General features: G+C 45.1%; 1 long non-coding RNA gene across 1 annotated transcript; it reads right to left on the minus strand.

The window, feature by feature from the left end:
* Nucleotides 1-1,142: 1,142 nt before the first annotated feature.
* LOC128782558 (uncharacterized) lies at nt 1,143-21,260 on the minus strand. The gene is made up of 2 exons (XR_008428841.1): nt 21,165-21,260; nt 1,143-1,320 (listed from the first exon to the last, which is right to left on the minus strand). It is a non-coding gene; the product is annotated as an uncharacterized LOC128782558 (long non-coding RNA).
* Nucleotides 21,261-21,344: the final 84 nt, after the last annotated feature.

The raw sequence follows: 21,344 nt of genomic DNA on the forward strand, positions 1-21,344 counted from the left end.
GTTCTCCTTACAAGGTTCTGTTGGTCAGGGGTTGTCTTCATGAAAGTTCTGCATCAATCACCCCACCTTTGCACTGCTATTTGTCCCAGAACACTGTACCCACCTCTGTTATGTTCCCATAGGTTATTATAATCTATGTCACTCCCCTGTCATGTGTCCTCATAGGGCAAGGTAGGTTTCCACCCCTGTCCGCCCACCCCCTATTTAATCTAATGCATTCTTTTGTCCTGTCACCATTTTGCCTTGCATTGTGCTGAGGGTGGGTGGCTCCGTCCACGCATGTGGGAATAAATGTTCTCAGGCTAGCAAGCAAAGTGTCCTTCTCTCATCCCTTCGCTTCCTCTCAGTGTGAAGCTACCAAAGCTGCTTACCCACGCTGGAGTGCTCAGCACTATCGGGGAGGCGAATGCCATAACCCTAGAGCTCCTGTTCATGTGGCAACTACAGTCTCACAAAGGCAGCGCTAGTCGGGGTTTTACGACTGCTTGAGGTCATAGCAGGTTACCGCTGCAGCAAAACTAGCCCATAAGCTTGAATAAGACATTTTGACCTACTGAATGTAACATCTCTTCAGACATACTGCAGATCTTCATAATTACTCTTATATTAAGCATGATATTTACCTTCCAAATGCTTTTTTCCTTCTAAGTGATGATTTTTGTCTTGAAATTATATTAATTATTTTGTGTGTTGTTTAGTAGTGTTTTAAAAAACTAAAATAGAATATTTTTTTCTCTACTTGTTGAGAGCACCACAAAAACCTACCATGTCAATGTATAATTTCATTATGATTCCATATCATGAAAGCTGCAGTTGAGACAAAAGGGAGCATTTGAACAACTCAAAAATAAAATCAACAATGATGAACAAAGACAGAGAGTTGCTTCTGTACATGAAGAAAGTAAAAAGCTGGTAGGGAGAGAGAGGCCAGTAAAATAATGAGTTACTATAAAAAGATGTGAATACTCCCTATTTCACATAATAAAGAACTCTAAGGTTTGTCAGGGCTTGTGTTGGATAGACAGATGGTATCAGAGCCTGCAGCCTTGGCTAAAGCAACCCAAACATTTGCCTTTGGTTGACTTACAGGTAAAGCTTCACTACAAAAACTAAAACAAAAAAAAGTAACATGCACGTGCACAAACGATAAAACTCCATTCTTTTCTTGAGCTGTTTCTGGCAGATCACTTTCTCATCAGGTCTGCGTGCTTGCTTCTTGGCTTGTACTTGCGGAAGTACTGGCTGATGTGGGGGCGTCAGCAGGCTTCGATGCATAGTAGGGCTTCACATTCTTTGCTGGAACCCACTTGAGTCCTCTGCCTGTGGAAACACACACAAACCCCCTTCCCCATGTTATAAGATCATATGGTCTTTCTATCTGTCCTGATTCTAAATTTTTAATCAAAACTGGGGGGTGCTCCTTCAGTTTTCCTTTTTTGCTGTTCAAAAAATGTCTGTAAATGGGAGGGTCCGGCTCTTCTGCAGAGCTATTTAAAAAATTGTAAACATACAAAGCCTTGTTCAATTTCCTTTGAGGTGCAGCCTGGTCTTCTTCCCCTTTCTGTTGATCTAAAATGCGTTTTAGAGTTTGATGTGTTCTTTCTATCATTCCTTGACCTGCAGGACAGTAGGGAATGCCGAATGTATGGTGAACACCCCAGTTATTCAGAAATATAGCTAATTCTTGTGAGGCATATGAAGGACCATTGTCAGTTTTAATTCTTGGGGGATACCTAAATAGGAAAAAGCTTGTGAAAAATGTTGTCAAGCATGCTTAGCTGTTTTTCCTGTATGCACAGAAGCAAAAACCGCATTTGAGAATGTGTCAATAGAGACATGGATATTTTTAAGTTTCCCAAAAGAGGGGTACTTAGTAACATCTGTATGCCATTTCTGCAAGCTTTCCAGCCCTCGTGGGTTGGTGGCTCCTGAGGAAGGGAGAGGCTGAACAAGCTGACAGTCTGGGCAAGCCCGTACAATATTTTGTGCTTGCTCCAGGGTAGTGTGAAAATCTCATTTGATTGCTTGTGCATTTTGGTGAAAAAATGCATGACTCAATTTGGCTTGTTCAATAGTGTTAGGTAAGGTGGTTGCAGCAAGCACTGAGGTAAAATTTTCAATGCCTGCTGCACCTTCTTTGTCAGATGCTGCTGATGCCAATGCATCAGCTCGTGCATTTCCTTCTGCCATAAATCCTGGAAGACCTGAATGAGTTCTAACATGAGAAACAAAGTAAGGATTAGTTCTGTGTGATAAAATTTGATAGATACAGGTAAGCCAAAGACACAACTTGTTGTTGTTCACATCCTTTAGAACGGATCCTTCAATTCTCTTAATAATATTAGCAACGTATGCCAAATCAGTGATGAGGTTGAAAGGTTCTGGAAAGAGCTGAAATGCTCTTACAACTGCTGCCAACTCAACAATCTGAGGGGAACCTTCAGCTTTTTGAACATCTTGTTCCCAGGATTTAGTATCTTTATTTTGCCATGTAACGACTGAATTGTGCATTCGCCCTGACCCATCAGTGAAGATAGTATGCCTTTTGACAGCATCAAAAGGCTCTTCACTGATCAGGGGTTTCTCTTTGTAGCATAATTTAGCTTTGATCATTTTGTGTGCTGGATAATGAATAGAGCAAGCACCTGGGAAATCGAGCAAGGCATACAGCAAGTCCTCTGATTTTTGCATGGTCCAATCAAAGTATGTTTTCTTCATGGGTAAATAGATAATTGCGAATTCACGACCTGCTATTGAAAGAAGCCTTGCTCTGCCTTTGATGATGATTTCTAACATCATTTCTAACGGTGTAAGGATTGTCTTTGGCGACCTATAAGAGATAAAAACCCATTCAATTATTAACAATGGATCTTTTTGAGAGGAGTCCCATTGAAAAATGAGACTGCACAGTCTCAACTTTTCTCCTAAAACTGCAAGAAAAAAGGGTTTATCAGGAATACAGCAATGTGCCTGCCTGTTCTGCAGAGCATCAGTAATTTCTTCTAAGGCCTTGCAATCTTCAGGAGTGAGAGACCTAGGGGATCTGATTAATTGACTCCTCTCAACAAATCAAAAACTGGAGCGAGTTCATCAGCAGTGATTCCTAACACAGGCCTAACCCAATTAATTTATCCTAAAAGCTGTTGTAAGTCCCGCAAAGTATGAACATCAGTTTGAATTTGTATATTTTGAGGTGTAATAGACTGTTCTGTTACTTTCCAACCCAAATATTTCCAGGGAGCAGTCTCTTGTATTTTTGATTCAGAGATCACCAATCCAGCCTTTTTGATTTCAGCAACAACACTACTACGAGTCTCTTCCGTTTGTTTTTGTGTTGGTGCTGCTATGAGCAAATCATCCATGTAGTGGAGAATAACTGATTGCAGGAACTGCTCATGGACTGGAGACAACGCGCGGGCCACAAAATGTTGGCAGATAGTTGGCGAATTTTTCATGCCTTGTGGCAAAACAAGCCAATGGTAGCTTTGAAGTGGTTCTTGTAAGTTTGTGCTTGGAACGGCAAAGGCAAAACAAGGAGCATCATCTGAATGCAGTGGGATGTTGACAAAACAGTCTTTCAGGTCAATAATTACAAGAGGCCAATCTCTCGGGATCATGGAAAGGTTGGGTGTGGTGGTGCATGGCTATGCAGAAGGAGCGAAAAGCTTTGTGAATTTGAAATGGGAGTTTCTGTTTCGTAAAGCTGAAGTTGGAGTTTCTATTCTGTATTTTTACGTGTATTCACCCATCCCCCTGAATCTATTTCCATTGGATTTAACCTATAATGTATTCATACTGGGCATTGTTTCTATTGGATTTACCTTAGCTCTTGTATTCCCTATAAAACCTGTAACCCAACCCCAGCGCGCCGTCTCTTGTATGTGTGGCATTCGAGCAAATACAACCTTCTTCGGACTGCACAACAAGGGTCCTCTTGGTCTCTTTATCTCGGTCACAATAGCGCTCTAAAACAGCCCTGTCCGGCTCAAACCAAACCCCAAACAAGGTTGTCACTCCCCCCGGCCGCTCCCAGAAGCCGGCAGGCACACAGGGAAAAGCAGCCGTGCGGGAACAAAAGGAACTAGGAACGAAAAGAAAAGCGACAGTTGGGCAGGCCAGGTTGGAGAGGGCTCATGTTCTCAATCACTGTATTGATTTTTCTGATATCATGTAACAATTGCCAGGTGTCAGAAGTTTTCCTATGGATTACAAACACAGGTGAGTTCCAAGGACTGTAAGTGGGCTCAATGTGGCCTTTTTGCAGTTGTTCAGCCACTAGATTCTTGAGGGCACTCAGCTTATTGTCTGGCAGGGGCCACTGGTCGACCCAGACAGGCATGTCAGTTTTCTAGGTCAGTTTTAAAGCACTGAGTGCCTCAGTGGCCCCTATGAAAAACCCATTCAGAGAGCAAATCTCTTCCCCACACTGTGATGGGTTTCTGTACTACATAGGGTCAGATTGATGCTTTCTTCCCCTCAGGTCCTGTAATACTGATTACAGACTCGCTTTGCAAGCACGGAGTGACACCTCCAATGCCTGTGAGAGTACCTGGGGGAGTTACCAACTTCCAATCTGTTGGCCAACGATAGGAAGAGACCACAGAAACGTCTGCCCCTGTATCAATCATCCCCTTGATGTTAACTTGAATCCCACCATTTGACAATTCACAAGTCAGCATTGGTCATTGTTGACTTATATGTTGAATCCATAGGACCTCAGGATTTTCAGGAGCAACTGGGAAACAGTGTGGTGGCATTTGATCCATGGTTCCCAAGGGCAGTGCTATAGCAATAGCTATAGGGGTTCTAGGTGGAACATGCAATGGGGGATAGCAGGCATTGGCTAGCACTAGTAGTTCTTTGTTGCAGTTAACAGACATTACACAAGGCAAAACAAGAAGTCCCAGGATGCTATTCCTTTCTTTACCAACAACTAAAAAGTCTTGTCTATGTTGTGAAGGCCCAGTGATCCCTGTTGAAATATAGTCATAGCCATCATTCTTTAAAAAGGTTGTTGGCTTGGAGTTGCCACGGTGCACCAAGACCCTGGGGGTAATAGGTCTGGGTTGTTATTTGGGATTGTGCTGGTGATGAAGCGAAGTGCTTTTGGGTCGGGGTATTCACAAATTTTACCTCATGAGTTTGGGGTGCCACTATTTGTTTCATCACGCGATGGCGCTACGCACTCGCCTTGGAGTTTTTTGGGTTGGGTCTTCCACTCACATCATGTCTGAATCAACACTGCCAGGCAAAATGCTTTCCCTTCTTGCAGATAGGGCAGTGATCTGGCACTTGTGCACTCCTGTTGACTTCTGGACAATTCCTCATGATATGGCCAGGTTTTTTGCAGAAGTAGCAAGGTCCTGAAGATACAACAGCTTGCATAACAGCCATAGTGTTGCCTTGTTGCTGGGAGTTGAGATGCAAGGCAGCCAGGAATTCAGTAAGTTTTTGGTCTCGTGCTTCTGCTTGTGTTGCCTGTTCTGTGAGAGCCTTTTGAATTTGTTCTCCTAGAGTTTTTCCAAGTTCATTTGCTTGAGTCGCTACCACTTGCTGTGGATTTCCAATTTTGTTGCAGGCTTCAATCATTTCAGGCACTGTAGGTTTTTCTTTTCCCAGGGCTTTGATACCTCTTTTGCATTCTGCGTTTGCGTTATTTTCAATGGTGTCCTGTATCATTATTGGGCGAGCTGTATCATCGATGCATTGTCTTTCTGTTGCTTGGACTACTTGGTCCACAAATGTGGTGAATGGTTCGGACGACTCTTGGCTAATTAGATTGTAGGCTTTTTCAAAACTTCCTGCACGCTGAACTTGCAAAAAGGCTCTGCGAGCCATCTTTTTGATGTCATCCAATGCCATTCTGGGTAAATTCACGTGATTATAATTTTCATCATCAGGAGGGTCACCTGTTAGCTTAGACAAGGTGAGAGTACGAAGGTCTGCATCAGTACATTGTTTGTAAGTGGCTAGTACCCCTGTAAGCAGTCTCTTCCATTTGAGTTCCCATAACATATATTGTGAATCTGTAAGAATTATACCAGCAAGATTTTTACAGTCATTTGATGGAAATATATGTGCTTCTAGGGTACTTTTCAGCAGTTACTTGAAATATGGAGAGCAAATACCACTGTCCCTTATTGCTTTTCGTACTTTTTCACTTCATGAGATGGGATAGCTGTCCATGTTCTAGGACCGCCGGCCTGCTGGCTGAATATCACAGGCATTGCCAAAGGGTTTAGACTTTCCTCTTTGCAAATTTTACATATGACTTCATGCCAGTCTGTCAGTTGAAGATTATCAAAACCTTTCTGGGAGTTTCCTGAATTTGGGGTTGATGGTGGCAAATTTTGAGGGTTTAGGGTCTTATTTTGGATTGAGAAATCTGTGCGAAACTCTGGAGAGACTTTAGAGCTGTTTGAGAACAGGGTTAGTTATTTTTTTGAATTTCTTTGCACTGGATTAAAAGGGTGAGCATTTGCAGGGTCAAGGCAGTTCTCTGTCTGTCCTGCTAAAGTGGCTGTCACAGGCCATCCTCCCCCTTCCAGTTGGTGCTGCAGTGGAGGCAGGGGTGCAGGCAGCGGGGCCAGAGAAGCAGGGGAGGGGCCATGGTACCTGTAGAACTGGGAGCTGCGGAAGGATTCATATAAGACGCTGCAGAATCATGGTGCTGTGGTGCCGTATAGAAAGTCGGTGGTGGTGGAGGCAGGTGAAAGACGACTGGAGGCTGCAGTTGCACAGGAACAGCTGGTGGTTGTAGTGTTGGGGGTTCCAGCGGCTGTGCAAGACGCATTGCAGGCGGGACTATTTGTGATGAAAAAGTAACAGGATCTGGCTGTGCTGCGGTACGGAGGGATACATTAGCATGGATGGAAACTGATAATTCTGGTGCTGGAATTGGGGGTGGCAGGAGTGTCGCAGGAGGGCACAGCGATGTCACCTGGGGGTGGACTGCGGCATGCTGCGGGTGGGAACCAGAAGGCTGTACGAAGGCCATGGCGGGAGCGGTGTGGGGTGGCAGCGGTGCCGCGGATGTGTAGGAATTGTGTGCGGCTGATCCCGGAAACGTTGGTGCAGGCGAATGGGTCAGTGCGGAGTGACATGGCTGGTCTGGGGGTCGCAGCAACTGCACATGCGGGGGTTGCGCCACAAGGTCTGTGTGGCCAGCAGTGATGGTGGCTGTGGGAGCCGCAAAAGGCAGCAAAGCAGCGGAGACTATAGCAGGGGCCGCCGTTGCGGCTGTAGAAGGGAACGCCAGGACGTCCGTGGCCATGGAGGCGGCAGCGCTGTGCCATGGAGCCCTGGAGCATCATTGTGTTATAAATTGAGGCAAATAATTTGTTCAGCCTTTCGAGAGTCAATCAGAAATTTATTGGTTACAGCAAGCAATGGCAAGCAAACAGCGCTGGGTGCAGCCGGGGAGTCAGCACTCTGCCAACGGCTCACACCGTTTCCCCCTTCCCACAGTCTTTTTATACTCTCTTTCTTCCGTGTCTGCGGTATCTCTGGGTGTACTCTGCGCTTGCGCCCTCTGTTGCTAGGGGGTCTTCTTTTACTCTCTGGTGGTCGTTTGAGGAAGGCTCCTCTCTTCTTCCTTGGTGGAAGTCCACGGCCCTGTAATGATCTTTTCCATATAAGGTTATATGTTATATGTGCCTAAGCTCAAGTCCTGTTATCTACACAAGGTTTCCCCTTTGGATTCCTGTTATTTACACAAGGCTTCCCCTTTGGTTTTCTGTTATCTACACAAGGCTTCCCCTTTTTGTCTTGATGAACAAAGAGTCTTTTCTAACTTATCACAATCCCCCCTTTTCTTTTTCTTTTTCTTTATTTTGTTTATCAAACCTTTTTAGTTCTTGTAAGCTAAGGGCTAAGGTTTCATTAGTCTCAGGATCCTCTGGTGTGGGTTCATATTTGGCCTTTATCAACATGAGGTGAGTGGCTTCTAATCTCCCCTTTACTATGTTTATGATCTTATTAAAAATACACGGGCTAAAGGGTCCGAAATCAGCAAAATTAGGGGCCCTGCAATTGTGGACAATAGGGTAGTCAGCCATGGGGAACTTTTGAACCAGGTTTCCCTGACTACCCCTGTGTGATCTGCATAGATACAACACTCCTCTCTGAGCGCTGCACAAAGCCCTCTTTGCTGTAGGAACAGGAGGTCTAATCCTCTCCTATTTTGCAAAACCACTTCAGATAAGGATCTTACTGATTTCTCTAAGGCTGATATCGATTGCTCTATTTGCTCTAAGTCTTTGTCCACTGCTACCCTTTGAGAGTGAAATTCTTTCGTTTGTTTTACTAAGGAGGCCACTCCCGTGCTTACAACCGCTCCCCCCATGAGCATTCTTGAAGGTGATATATAATTTTTGGGATTATAACTACTTGTATGCAGTAATTTGAAGTCTCATTGAAAATTTCTAGCGAGATGCAGGGTGTGAGTCCTCTTTTTGCACAGATCCACTTTGTGTTTTTAGCAGGGAGTAACCACTTGGTTGGCTTATCCTCTCGTTTTGCTGTAGTCATTGTTTCACACAGGAACGCTATGTGCTGGGGCACTCGGCTAATGCATCTCCCCTTCCCTGTTACTGAGGCTAATGTGATTCCTTGCTCCTGCGAATCTTTCCAATTACATGAAGGGGGGTTACTGCCATTTGCACGTCTTGCCTTTTTCTGATATTCTAACAACAGTTTCATAAAATGGGGGTTTAACATTAAAGCAAAGCCAACAAAGCTCTGTAAGTGGGGGTTAGTTACATTCAAGACCCGGTACGCTCCCTCTACCAGCTTCCAAAGGGTGTTAAATCAAGAATCCTCGCATGGGGTACTATTGTCTGGTTATCAACAGTTGAATTTTCCATTCTTGAGTTACTTTGATTACTGATTATTTCAACATAACCTGGCTCTCTATCTTTGGCTATTACCGGGTTAGGGCCTACTGGCTGGGTATCTGGTGGGATAGGCTCCTTCTTTATGGTAGACATGTTACCTCTGTCCTTACCGGGTTCCACGTACCGAAAACCCCATGTTCGTCCCACTGTCCATCCTGGATCTGATGGTTTAGTTACATTCAGATACACAAATTGACAATTCCCCTGATTGACTATGCCGCCCGACCAGTCCTTCTGTGGAGCTTTACAGCCATGGGGTCCCCAAGAAACAGTAAGCCATTGATCTCCTTCTACTGACTAATCCAATGCAATTCTTTCACAGCCCCAGTACTCACAGAAGTATTCCCTGGGGTAATTACAAATCCCTTTCCTGGATTTGATGCTGGACACATGTAGAAACATGGTTCAATGGGGGCCAATGTACATAATGACGATGTAAAACTAGGAGATCTGGACAATATCTGAGTTTGAATTTCCTTCCTATCTACTCAGGTTAATATCTATTTAAAGGGTTGATGTGAAAATTGAGAATATCTTCCTGGTAATAACATAATCAGAATTACAATAACAATAACTTGCCAAGGAGGATGGAGTCTTGGTTTTGCACTTAACTCATAATTTTTTACTATTCTCCTTTTAGCTTGTTGCCCTTTTTGTCTACCTAGGTGGTTGAGTTGGTACCTTTGGGGAGATTATCAATACCCAGTCGGTAATATTTGGAGTATTTCTGCATTATTCTACTTGGGATTGGGAAGAGCCTGGTTCTTTCCCCTCTGCCTCACTCGGGTGCTTCGAGCTGTGGGGATTACCATCTTCTCGGCAGCAGCGGTACTCTCCAGCGCATTCATTCCCTTTTCCCCTTCTAGCCTTATACTGCTCCCAGTTCTTATCCTTGACCGGGGATGAGTCACACGGGATTTCTTTCAGCTCTTTCCAACAACACCGGTTTACAATATGGGCAACAAAGGGGGCAGGTTCATTCAGGTGGAAACAAAAATTCTCAGGGTTAACCCCTTGTCTGTAAACCTCCCACCACTCTTCTGATTTGGACCTTACCCACTTATTCTCCAATTCCCCTAACTCTAATATGATTCTTGTTAATCCTTGCTCTAGCTTGTAGAGCAAAATCCCAGTAGGTGGCTTTCCTTTGCGGCAACGGACCCACCACCGTTCTTGGCAAGTTTTACAAACAAAGCACACAAAAGGATAACAATCACAATGTATTTCTTTACACACTACTCTATAATCATCAGCCAAGGAGTAAGTGTATCCTTTCTGTTCCCCTTATTGGTCTATCTGGATTACCCACACTGAGTCCGTTAGTTTTTCTTCAAGGTGACCTTCAGGTTTCCGGGTTGGCTCGTTACTCTCCAATGGTCAGCTGTAGTCCTTTTGTCTATCAGATTGTAACCTGCGTCTGTTGGTCACACTAGGGGAGCACAGTGAGGCTGCCTAACAGGGCAGGATGCATACATATACTTTCATTCGTCCACATTCACTTAACTTTATTTTTCACTTACTCTCACACACAATAAAACAATCACAACAACAAGGTACCTTTTATTTTTCAACACACTTATTACACTTTTAGGTTTCCCTGGCCAGTCCCAGTGTTCTTGGATACCCGTCAATCTAGCTGTGCTGTTCCCAACTCCACATCCTCTCAGATTTATCTTCAAACCGGCAAAATTTTTATTCAATTCTGGGTGCTCTCGAATATTAATATCTCAACCCCGCAAAACTTAATTCTGGGTGCTCTCGAATATTAATATCTCAACCCAGCAAACTTAATTCTGGGTGCTCTTGGAATGTTAATCCCTCAACCCAGCAGGTTTAATCAACCCTGGATGCTCTTGGAATATTAATCCCTCAACCCAGCAGGTTTAATCCTGGATGTTCTTGGGCATTCTTATCCCTCAATCCAGCAGAATTTTTAGGGGCCCCGCTTACACATTTTACCTTTTATTTTTCCCCAATATATTATGCCAAGAAAACCCTCTTTTTACCTTTTAAATTTTTTTTCTAATTAATTACCTTTTATTCCCCCCCCCACTAAGGGGTCCCACTCTTTCTCTGAGACCCAGTCCTGGGGCGGGGGTTCTCTCACCCTTTTTATCACTCGCTTCGTCTCTTTACTGGCCGCTTTTCTCACGAAAAAGACGGAAACGCAGCATGGGAGACTATCGCTCTCGCTTAGTAGGTCTGGGGTAACCAGCCCGCCTCTCATTCACACACATTCATTCTCCCTTTATCTGCCCCATCTCACATAAATTTATGAACTCCTAAGGGTTCAATCCAAACTACTGGGGAGGAAAGAAAAGGAGAAAAAAAATGCCTTAGTTCTTCCTTTTAATGCTTTTCTTACAGATTAAATTCACTATTTCACACTTTGCTTGTTCAGCCCCTGGGTTATAGTATCTCGGTACTTCAGGGGTACGTGCACGGCATGTGGATCTCTGTCTACGTGAAACACAATACCATCTCCTCTGACACTTCAAGCATCGGAGGAGAACCCAAGCTGTGTGCCAGTCTGGTTTCTAGCAAAAGGTTGTCAATCCACACACGAAGCAGGGGATTACCCCTTCCAGACTCCACTTGAACGGGCTCTTAAGCACCCGTTCAACTGGCGGTTGTTCCCAGTCAAAAGCTAGATAGCAACTTGTTGAACTTTGGTATATCCCTCCCAAGAATACTCTGTCTCTCTCTCTCTCCTCCCACTCTATGACTACCCAGTCCCCTGATGGATGAAGAAACGGACTTAGTTCAAGGTGACACCACCTGTGGAGAGCCTATCTGGGAGGCTGGGCTCCCTTGGCCCGGGCTTGGAGTTCTGCAGCCACTGTGGGCAGATCGCCTCTCACTTGTAACAAGAACCAAACAGCAAACCCCGTAATGCAAAGGATCTCCCAGTGACAGCTTTTAACACTAAAGGGCAGTGCTATCGCACAACAAACACTTAACTCTTAGCCCAGCCGGGTTCGCTGGCTACTTTTGCAAGCCCTTTACTAACCAGTGATGCTTTTAAGCGGTGCTTGTAACTCCCAACTTGTACCACGCTCCCACTATCTAGCTGCACTATCAGCTAGTGGCGTTCAAAGCAGCTCCCAAACTGCGGCTTGTGCCTGCGCGCCCGCTGCGCTACCAGCTAGGCCGCGCCTAAAGCACCTTTGCAAGCCCCGACTTAAGCACCGTGCCGCGCTCCCTCCGCTCATGAGTTCTAAAGAGCCCTTGAACTTAGAGGAAAGCGAGTATGCCTCCCTCTGGATAGTGGAGGAAACTCGCACTGTTGTTTGCACTTAGTACTAGGGAGAAGAAGAAAAGATTGAAAGAGGATACAGACTTACCTGATTCCACCCCTCCACCCTACATACCTCCTCCCCCTCCACCACCTCTTCCACCCCTTACCGCCCATCCCCCGCCTTCTCCTCCCTGGAACCTTTACCCACCCCTACCTCCACATTCACCACAACATCCTGAACCCTCTGCCCCGGTACAAGATTACTTGGTGGGGGATGAGTTGGATGTTGAGCTCCAGGGGAATAACCAGCGGGTAACCAGAAGCCAGACTAGGAAAAGGCTGGAGGAATTGGGATTGTTCCCACTCCGAGAAGCAGGAATGGGGATGGTCTCTAACCCTAATGCAGGACAACCAGGGCAACTGGCCCAAATCTTAGGAACTGGGTATGTGTCTGTACCCTTGAACTCGGGAGATGTGAGGGAGTTCAAAAAGGAAATGGGACACCTCTTAGAGGACCCTCTTGGAGTTGCCGAAAGGTTAGACCAATTTCTGGGTCCAAACGTTTATACTTGGGATGAGATGCAATCTATTTTAGGTATATTATTTACCTCAGAGGAAAGGAGGATGATTAGAGATGTAGGGATGAGAATATGGGATGATGAACACCAACAAGGGCCCCTTGCAGACACCAAGTGGCCTATGCAATGCCCTGACTGGAACAACCAGGATCCATAACACAGAGCCCATATGGGTAGATTTGTGGAACATTATAATACAAGGAATAAGAAGAGCTGTCCCTTGAGGACAGAATATTCACAGGGCTTTTCGTGAACAGCAGAAAAAAGATGAAGACCCCACAGAATGGTTGGAAAGGTTGAGAAAAACCTTCAGTTATACTCTGTAGATAGTATAATCTTTCAGTTATACTCTGGAGTGGACCCTGATACCCCAGTGGGCGAGGCCCTGCTAAAAACACAGTTTGTAGCAAACTCATGGGTGGACATTTGGAAGAAGCTAGAAAAATTGGAGGATTGGCAAAGAAGAGGATTGGATGAATTATTGCGAGAGGTGCAAAAAGTTTATGTAAGGAGGGAGGATCAAACTCATAAAAAGCAAGTTAGAATGATGGTAGTGGCAGTTCGGGAAGGACAGAAAACTTCCCCCTCCCCTTTACAGAAGGGGGCAGCCGTGCGGGGAAATAAGCGAGTTCCAAGGTGGACTGATGGGATGGATGGGAGGAAGGAGGAAAGGGGAATTACCTGCTTTTACTGTGGGAGGAGGGGTCATATGAAGCGGGAATGTCGACAAAGGATGGCTGATGAAAAACAGCTTCATGAAGACTAGGGGTGTCAGGGGCTTTATTTGCTGGGGACACGGGAGAGAGCAGAGCCCCTGGTAAAGGTTAAACTAGGTCCCCAGCAACAAGCGTATGAGTTCCTTGTGGACTCGGGGGCAGAAAGGTCTCCTGTCCCAACCCTTCCCCGGGGATGTAAAATATCATCTGAAACAATACAGGTAGTTGGGGCCAAAGGGGAACCTTTTGGAGTACCTGTAATAAAAGATGTTTTTCTTGAAACTCATTCCAAAGTAGGGCTGGGCTCATTCCTACTAGTTCCAGAAGCAGACTATAATCTCCTGGGGCGAGATTTAATGGTAGAATTAGGAATTGCAGTAGATATAATAGAAAATAGGTTAAGTGTTAAATTGTGCCCCTTACGAGCTGTGGATGAAGCAAAGATAAACCCTGAAGTTTGGTATACCCCTGACACGGTGGGAAGCTTGGAAATTGAACCCTTTGAAGTAACCATTAGGAACCCTGAGGTTCCCATAAGGGTCAAACAGTATCCTCTATCCAATGAAGGGAGACGAGGATTGAAACCGGAAATAGAAGGCTCTTAAGGAAAGGATTGCTTGAACCATGTATGTCCCCTTTTAACACCCCCATTTTACCGGTAAAGAAACTGGATGGCAGCTACAGGTTGGTACATGATCTGAGGGAGATAAATAAGAGAACTATTGAGAGATTTCCCATGGTTGCCAACCCCTACACACTTTTAAGTCAATTGGGACCTGAGAATCAATGGTATAGTGTAATAGATTTGAAAGATGCTTTCTGGGCTTGTCCCCTTTAAAGAAAATTGTAGAGGTCATTTTGCTTTTGAATGGGAAGACCCAGACACACATAGGAAGCAATTGAGATGGACTGTGCTCCCCCAAGGGTTTACTGAATCTCCTAATTTGTTTGGACAGGCCTTGGAACAGATCCTAAAAGATTATACACTGGGGGAAGAGACAACTCTAATACAATATGTAGATGATTTATTAATTGCAGGAAAGGAAGAAGAAGCAGTAAGGTAAGAAAGTATAAAATTGCTAAATTTCCTTAGCCTAAGAGGACTAAAAGTATCAAAATCAAAATTACAATTTGTAGAAGAGAAGGTGAAATATCTAGGACACAGATTGACTAAGGGAACAAAAAAACTGGATCCCGAAAGAGTCCAGGGAATACTTTCACTTCAGGCTCCCTGGACAAAAAGACAAGTAAGGCAATTATTGGGACTTTTGGGATACTGTAGACAATGGATAGAGAATTTCAGTGGAAAGGTAAAATTTCTTTATGGCAAACTAACCAAAGATGGATTATTAAAGTGGTCCCCAGAGGATGAGGAACGACTGAAGGTCCTTAAGACCGAACTAGTGAATGCTCCTGTCCTCAGTCTTCCAGACCTCAAGAGACCCTTTTATTTATTTGTTGATGTAGGTGAAGGGACAGCACATGGGGTTTTGGCCCAAGACTGGGCTGGAAGTAAGAAACCCGTGGCATATTTATTCCAAACTCCTCAATCCCGTTAGCCGGGGTTAGCCTACCTGCCTACAAGTAGTAGTAGCAGCAGCTCTTTTGGTGGAAGAAACAGGCAAGATTACCTTTGGGGGAGAACTGCGAGTTATGTCACTCCATAACATAAGGAGAGTATTACAGCAGAAGGCGGAGAAATGGATTACAGATGCTAGACTTTTGAAGTATGAAGGTATTTTGACATCATCTCCTAAATTATCCATAGAAACCACAAATTTGCAAAACCCTGCCCAATTTTTGTATGGGGAGCCAACCTCCGAGCTTGCCCATGATTGCCTCCAACAAATAGAGAAGCAAACAAAGATCTGACCAGATCTAGAAGAAGAAGAATTGGAGCTTGGAGACTGATTATTTGTAGATGGATCATCCTGGGTTGTAGAAGGGAAACGAAAGTCTGGGTATGCTATAGTAGATGGAAAAACCTTGAAGGTAGTTGAATCTGGTCCCCTAAGCCCTAGCTGGTCCGCTCAGGCATGTGAGTTATATGCAGTACTTAGAGCATTGGAACTATTGAAAGGGAAGGAAGGAACAATTTATACTGACTCTAAGTATGCTTATGGGATAGTGCACACCTTTGGGAAAATTTGGGAGGAAAGAGGGTTAATGAACTCCCAGGGAAAAGGACTGATTCACGAAGAATTAATAAAAGAAATTTTGCAAGCCCTACGATACCCGAAGAAAATAGTAGTGGTGTGTGAGGGCATCAGGCAGGGATAGGAACTATAGTAAGAGGAAACAACCTAGCTGATCAAGAGGCAAAAAGAACAGCATTGCTGACGCTAACATACAAACCAGTGATTATGCGGAGGGAAGACTGTACCACCTGTGGAGAAGATCTAGAGACAACACCTTGCTGGTCATGTTGGAAAACGTATGGAGTAGATTCCATACGATGTGCCTGCAGAAATCCTAAGAAAAAGCATTGTTGGTTTCATGGTCTAAAATACATCTTAACATTCACCACACGAGAAAAAGAAAGATTGGATCAAATGGGAGTGCGGGAAAAAGAGGAAGGCAAATGGGTTTTACCCGATGGCCGAGAGGTGCTCTCTAAAGCAATGGCCTTAAGAATATTGCAAGCAATACATAATAAAACTCATTGGGGAACTCAGGCGTTAATTGATCAGTTTGCCATTAAATACATGTGTATAGGGATATACAACTTAGCTAAACAGGTAACACAGCAATGTTTAACATGCCAAAGGGTAAACAAACAACAGCAAAGAGAGAGGGTGATAGGCAGAAGGGAACTAGCTTGAAGACCTTTTTCATGCATACAAGTGGATTTTACAGACCTACCTAAAGTGGGGAGATAAAAATACCTGCTAGTGATGGTAGATCATTTGACTCATGATATGGAAGCGTTTCCCACAGCAAGGGCCACCACGCAGGCAGTAGTAATCCCCAGGTATGGACTAGATAATCCCCAGGTATGGACTAATAGAAATAATAGATTCAGATCAAGGCTCCCATTTTGCATCTAAAGTAGCAAGGGAGGTCTTTACAGCCTTAGGCACTCAGTGGAAGTACCACACCCCCTGGCACCCACAAAGTTCGGGAAGAGTAGAACGAATGAATGGGGAAATTAAGAAGCAATTAACTAAGTTGATGATGGAAACCAAAATGTCTTGGGTAAAATGCTTGCCCCTAGCCTTGCTAAATATTCGTACACAACCCCAAACTGATGTGGGAATCTCCCCCTTTGAAATGTTATATGGTATGCCATATGATTTGGATGCTCCTGTTGACCATCCTTGTATAGATAACTCACAGATCAACAATTACCTTATACAAATTATGAATAGAAGGAAGGAGTTGAGGGAAAAAGGACTTCTAGTTCAGAGACCACCCCTGGACTTGGCAATGCATAAAATTAAGCCTGGGGATAAAGTACTTATTAAATCATGGAAAGAAAACTCTTTAACACCTCGTTGGGAAGGCCCGTATGTTGTCTTGCTTACTACAGAAACTGCAATACGAACTGCTAAAAAAGGGTGGACTCATGCGAGCCAAGTAAAAGGACCAATCACTTTGGACGATCACTGGAAAATCACAAGTCAGCCAGGAGATACAAAGGTCACTCTGAAGAAGAACTAATGGACTCAGTACCGGTAGTACAGACTAACCATATAGGAGACCAAAAAGGATACACCTACCCCCTTGTTAGTGATTATTCGGTTGTTTGTGAAAGAACAGACTGTGAATGTTACCCATTTGTATGCTTTGTTTGTAAAATTTGCCAAGAACGGTGGTGGGTCCATTGCCAGAACGGGAGACCACCTACTGAAATCTGTAAAGGGTGTTATCAAACCAAGAGGGAACTAAAGGAGGTAGTGCTAAAATTAGGGGAATTGGCAGGGGAGTGCATACGATTTGACTGGGACGTGGTGGGAGGTGTATTCCAGAGGAGTACATCCAGAAAATTTTTGCTTCCACCCTAGTGAGCCCACTCCCTTCGTTGCCCAGATTACAAAGAGGTGCTGCCGGACAGAAATAAAGAGGGTTCCGTGCAACTCAACCCCAGTAAAGGATAAAAACTGGGAGCAGTATAAAGTTAGGCAGGGGCAAGGGGTTGGGTGCACTGGCGAGTACTGCTGCTGCCGAGAAGATGGTCTACCCTGCGGCTTGAAGCACCCAAGTCGGCGGGCAAGGCAGAGGGGAAAGAACCAGGCCCCCCGCGAGTGGAATAATGGTGAAATGCTCCAATTACTGCCAACTGAATACTGATCTCCCTCTGCAGGATGGCTCAGCTGTCCCTAAAGCACCTAGAGGGCAACGAATCCAGAAAAGGGAAATGAGACATAATAAATTTGGTTTAGTACGGCCAGGACCCCACCTTTGTTGGCAAATTGTGGGAATAATCGTACTCTGTGCCTTGAATCAAGGGAAAGGTTCCCAAATTTCACATCAACCCTTTAGATGGACACTGGCCTGAGTAGATGGTACAGAAATTCAGGAAAATATAACATCTGGATCTCTGAGTTTCACCCCTCGATTATGTGAGCTAGCCCCCATAGACCCTTGCTTAGACACAAAAGGATTCTGTATGTGTCCAGTATCTAACCCCAGAAAGGGGTACTGTAATTACCCTGAGGAATTTTTTTGTGGATATTGGGGTTGTGAAACGGTAGCACTGGACTGGGAAGTAAAGAAAGATAAATTCCTTAAAGTATCCTGGGGGCCGTATGGCTGTGACCCTCCAAAATGGGATTCAAGTGGGGGGGTGACAAACCCGGGAAACTGTGAATTCATATATCTGAATATAACTGAATCAACAGATCCCAGATGGATTGTGGGGCGAACTTGGGGGATTAGATACTGGGAGCCGGGTAGGGACAGAGGTAACATGTTTGCTGTAAAGAAAGGATTTGTGCCGCAAGACCTACAAGCTTTAGGCCCAAATCCTGTAATAGCTGAAGAGAGAAAAGAGATTTACCTTGGGGAAGATGGTAATTCAACCCATTCAGGGGCCAAGGATACTAACCAAACCCTTACTAATCAAACAAGGATATTACCAATGAGTAATCCTCAACTTGGTACTCTCTGGAAACTGATAGAAGGGGCCTATCAAGTCCTTAATAAGATGAACCCTTTACTCAGAGAGCATTGTTGGCTTTGCTTTGATATTCGACCTCCATATTATGAAGCTATAGGGATATCTGAAAGAGCCAGACGACTGAACGGTAGTAATCCCCCACAATGTAATTGGAAGGAAAGCCAGACACAGGGAATAACTCTTACTTCAGTAACAGGAAGGGGACGATGTATTGGAAGAGTCCCAACAAACATGGAACACCTATGTGAAACAATTACTAAGGCTAAAAGGGAAGATAATCCAGCTAGGTGGTTAATTCCAGCTAAAACCACTAAATGGATATGTTCAAAGGGAGGGTTAATCCTGTGCATCTCTTTGGAAATATTTGATGAAACCTCTGACTACTGTATACAGGTGGCAGTAATTCCTAAGGTTGTATATCATTCTAATGAATATGTATAGGATACACACCACCTACAGAAACGAGAACCACTAACTGCACTTAACAGTAGTTACCCTAATGATTATGGGAACTGCTGGTGTAGGCACTGGGGTAGCCTCTCTAGTGAAACAGACCAAAGAATTTAATAATCTAAGAATTGCCGTGGATGAAGATTTGACCCGGATAGAGCAATCCATCTCAGCATTAGAGAAATCCGTAAGGTCGTTGTCTGAGGTAGTTTTACAAAATAGATGGGGCTTAGACTTACTGTTCTTACAGCAAGGAGGTTTATGCGCTGCCCTCAGAGAAGAATGTTGTATTTATGCTGATCACACAAGGGTGGTCAGGGATACAATGGCAAAACTAAGGGAAGGATTAGAGAAACAAAAAAGGCAAAAAGAAGCCCAACAATGTTGGTATGAAACCTGGTTAAACAGTTCCCCATGGCTAACTACCCTATTGTCCACAATTGCAGGGCCCCTAATTTTGTTGATTTTGGGACTAACCTTTGGCCCGTGTATTTTTAATAGGGTCATAGACATAGTAAAGGGGAGATTGGAGGCTGCTCACCTCATGTTGATAAGAGCCAAATATGAACCAGAGGATCCTGAGACTAATGAAACCTTAGCCCTTAGCTTACAGGAACTAAAAAGGTTTGATGAAAAAAATAAAGAAGAAGAAAAGGGGGGACTGTGGTAAGTTGGAAAGGACTCTTTGTTCATCATTAAGGAAACTGCAAGGCAGAAAGGAGAAGCCTTGTGTAGATAACAGAAAAACCCAAGACAGAAAGGAAAAGACTTGTGTAGATAACAGAAAACTGCAAGACAGAAACTAGATAGTATGTTGATTACTTAAACTGACTGTGTAACTAGAACTTAGGCGCATATAACATATAACCTTATATGGAAAAGATCATTACAGGGCCATGAACTTTCACTGAGGAGGAAGAGAGGAGCCTTCCTCAAACGACCACCAGAGAGTAAAAGAAGACCCCCTAGCAACAGAGGGCGCAAGCGCGGAGTACACCCAGGAATACCATGGACACAGAAGAAAAAGAGTATAAAAAGACTGTGGGAAGGGGGAAACGGTGTGAGCTGTAGGCAGAGCGCTGACTCCCTGGCTGCACCCAGCGCTGTTTGCTTGCCATTGCTTGCTGTAACCAATAAATTTCTGATTGACTCTCGAAAGGCTGAACAAATTATTCGCCTCAATTTATAACACTGTATGTGTTGGAACAGCAGGGCAAGTGGGCAGTGTTCCCATGGCCACGTGTGCAGGAGGTGCTGGGGACGCGAGCGCGGGCACGGCTGTCGTTGTCGGCACTGCAGATCCGGAACTGGTGAGAAACAGTGACAAGGAGGCTGCGGCGAACGGAGACGAGATTCCAGGGACGACCAGTGTCGCGTCAGCGGCGGCGAAGGGGACTTGGGCTGCTCGCAGAAGTGTGGCAGCCTGGCTTTGCAAGAGGCTGGCAATGGTGGTGGCTACAGCCACTGCCGTAAGAGGCGTAGTGAAGGAGCAGCGGGACCCGTGGGGGTGGGGGCGACACAGGCGGAGCCGTGGCGAAAGTGGGGGGCAGGGCTGCTGTGACACCAGCAGTAGGGGGTGTTGCCGCGATGGCGCTAGTGGGCGGGCTCGCAAGGGCGGCAGTGAGGGGTGGAGCCGCGGTGGTGACTCTGGAGCCGGGGGGAGGAACTGCGGTAACAGGGACAGCAGGGTTGAACACGATGATGGGAGGGGTCCGGGGGAACGGGTGCTACCGCGACGGGGTAGGGGTTAACGGAGCCGCGAATACAGATGCTGCGGGGCGTGGGGGGAAAACGGGAGATGTGCCGTGCTCCAGACTTGCAGAGGGATGGAGCAACAGCGTGGACAGATGGAGAAACTACTGCGGGTGTGGTCTGTGCAGCAAACAACTTGAGCAATGCCCCACACACTGGCACAAGGTCAGCGGCAGCCGTGTCGCAGCGGGAGAGATTATTAAAGAGTCTATTTCTAACTGTGTGTCAAAAGTCTCTGGTAAAGATGCTGAACGGTCAGCATTTGGAAAGTTAACTACAGTCCATTCCAAAAGGTTTTTTAGCTCTTGCTTAGGTAATGTGATGTTGCTACATCTTAAGGAATGCTTTAGTTGCTTATAGAGATCTCTGTCATGAGCAGAGTGGGATTGTCCCATTTTTTTCACAAGTATAGCTCACCTTGGTGTCGCAGAAACAGGGTCCTCCTCAGAACTCCGTCGGGATGTTGTCCAGACACTCCAGTTGGGGTCCAGGACGCTGCTTTGAGGGTCCCCTCAGAGCTCCGGTTCCAGGCGTTGCTAGGCAACGGCTTTCCGTGCTCCAAACTCCATTCACTCACTCAGAGCCACAGTGCGGGTG

Source organism: Vidua chalybeata, chromosome Z (genome assembly GCF_026979565.1).
Source record: "Vidua chalybeata isolate OUT-0048 chromosome Z, bVidCha1 merged haplotype, whole genome shotgun sequence".
In the NCBI taxonomy this organism is placed as follows: Eukaryota; Metazoa; Chordata; class Aves; order Passeriformes; family Viduidae; genus Vidua; species Vidua chalybeata.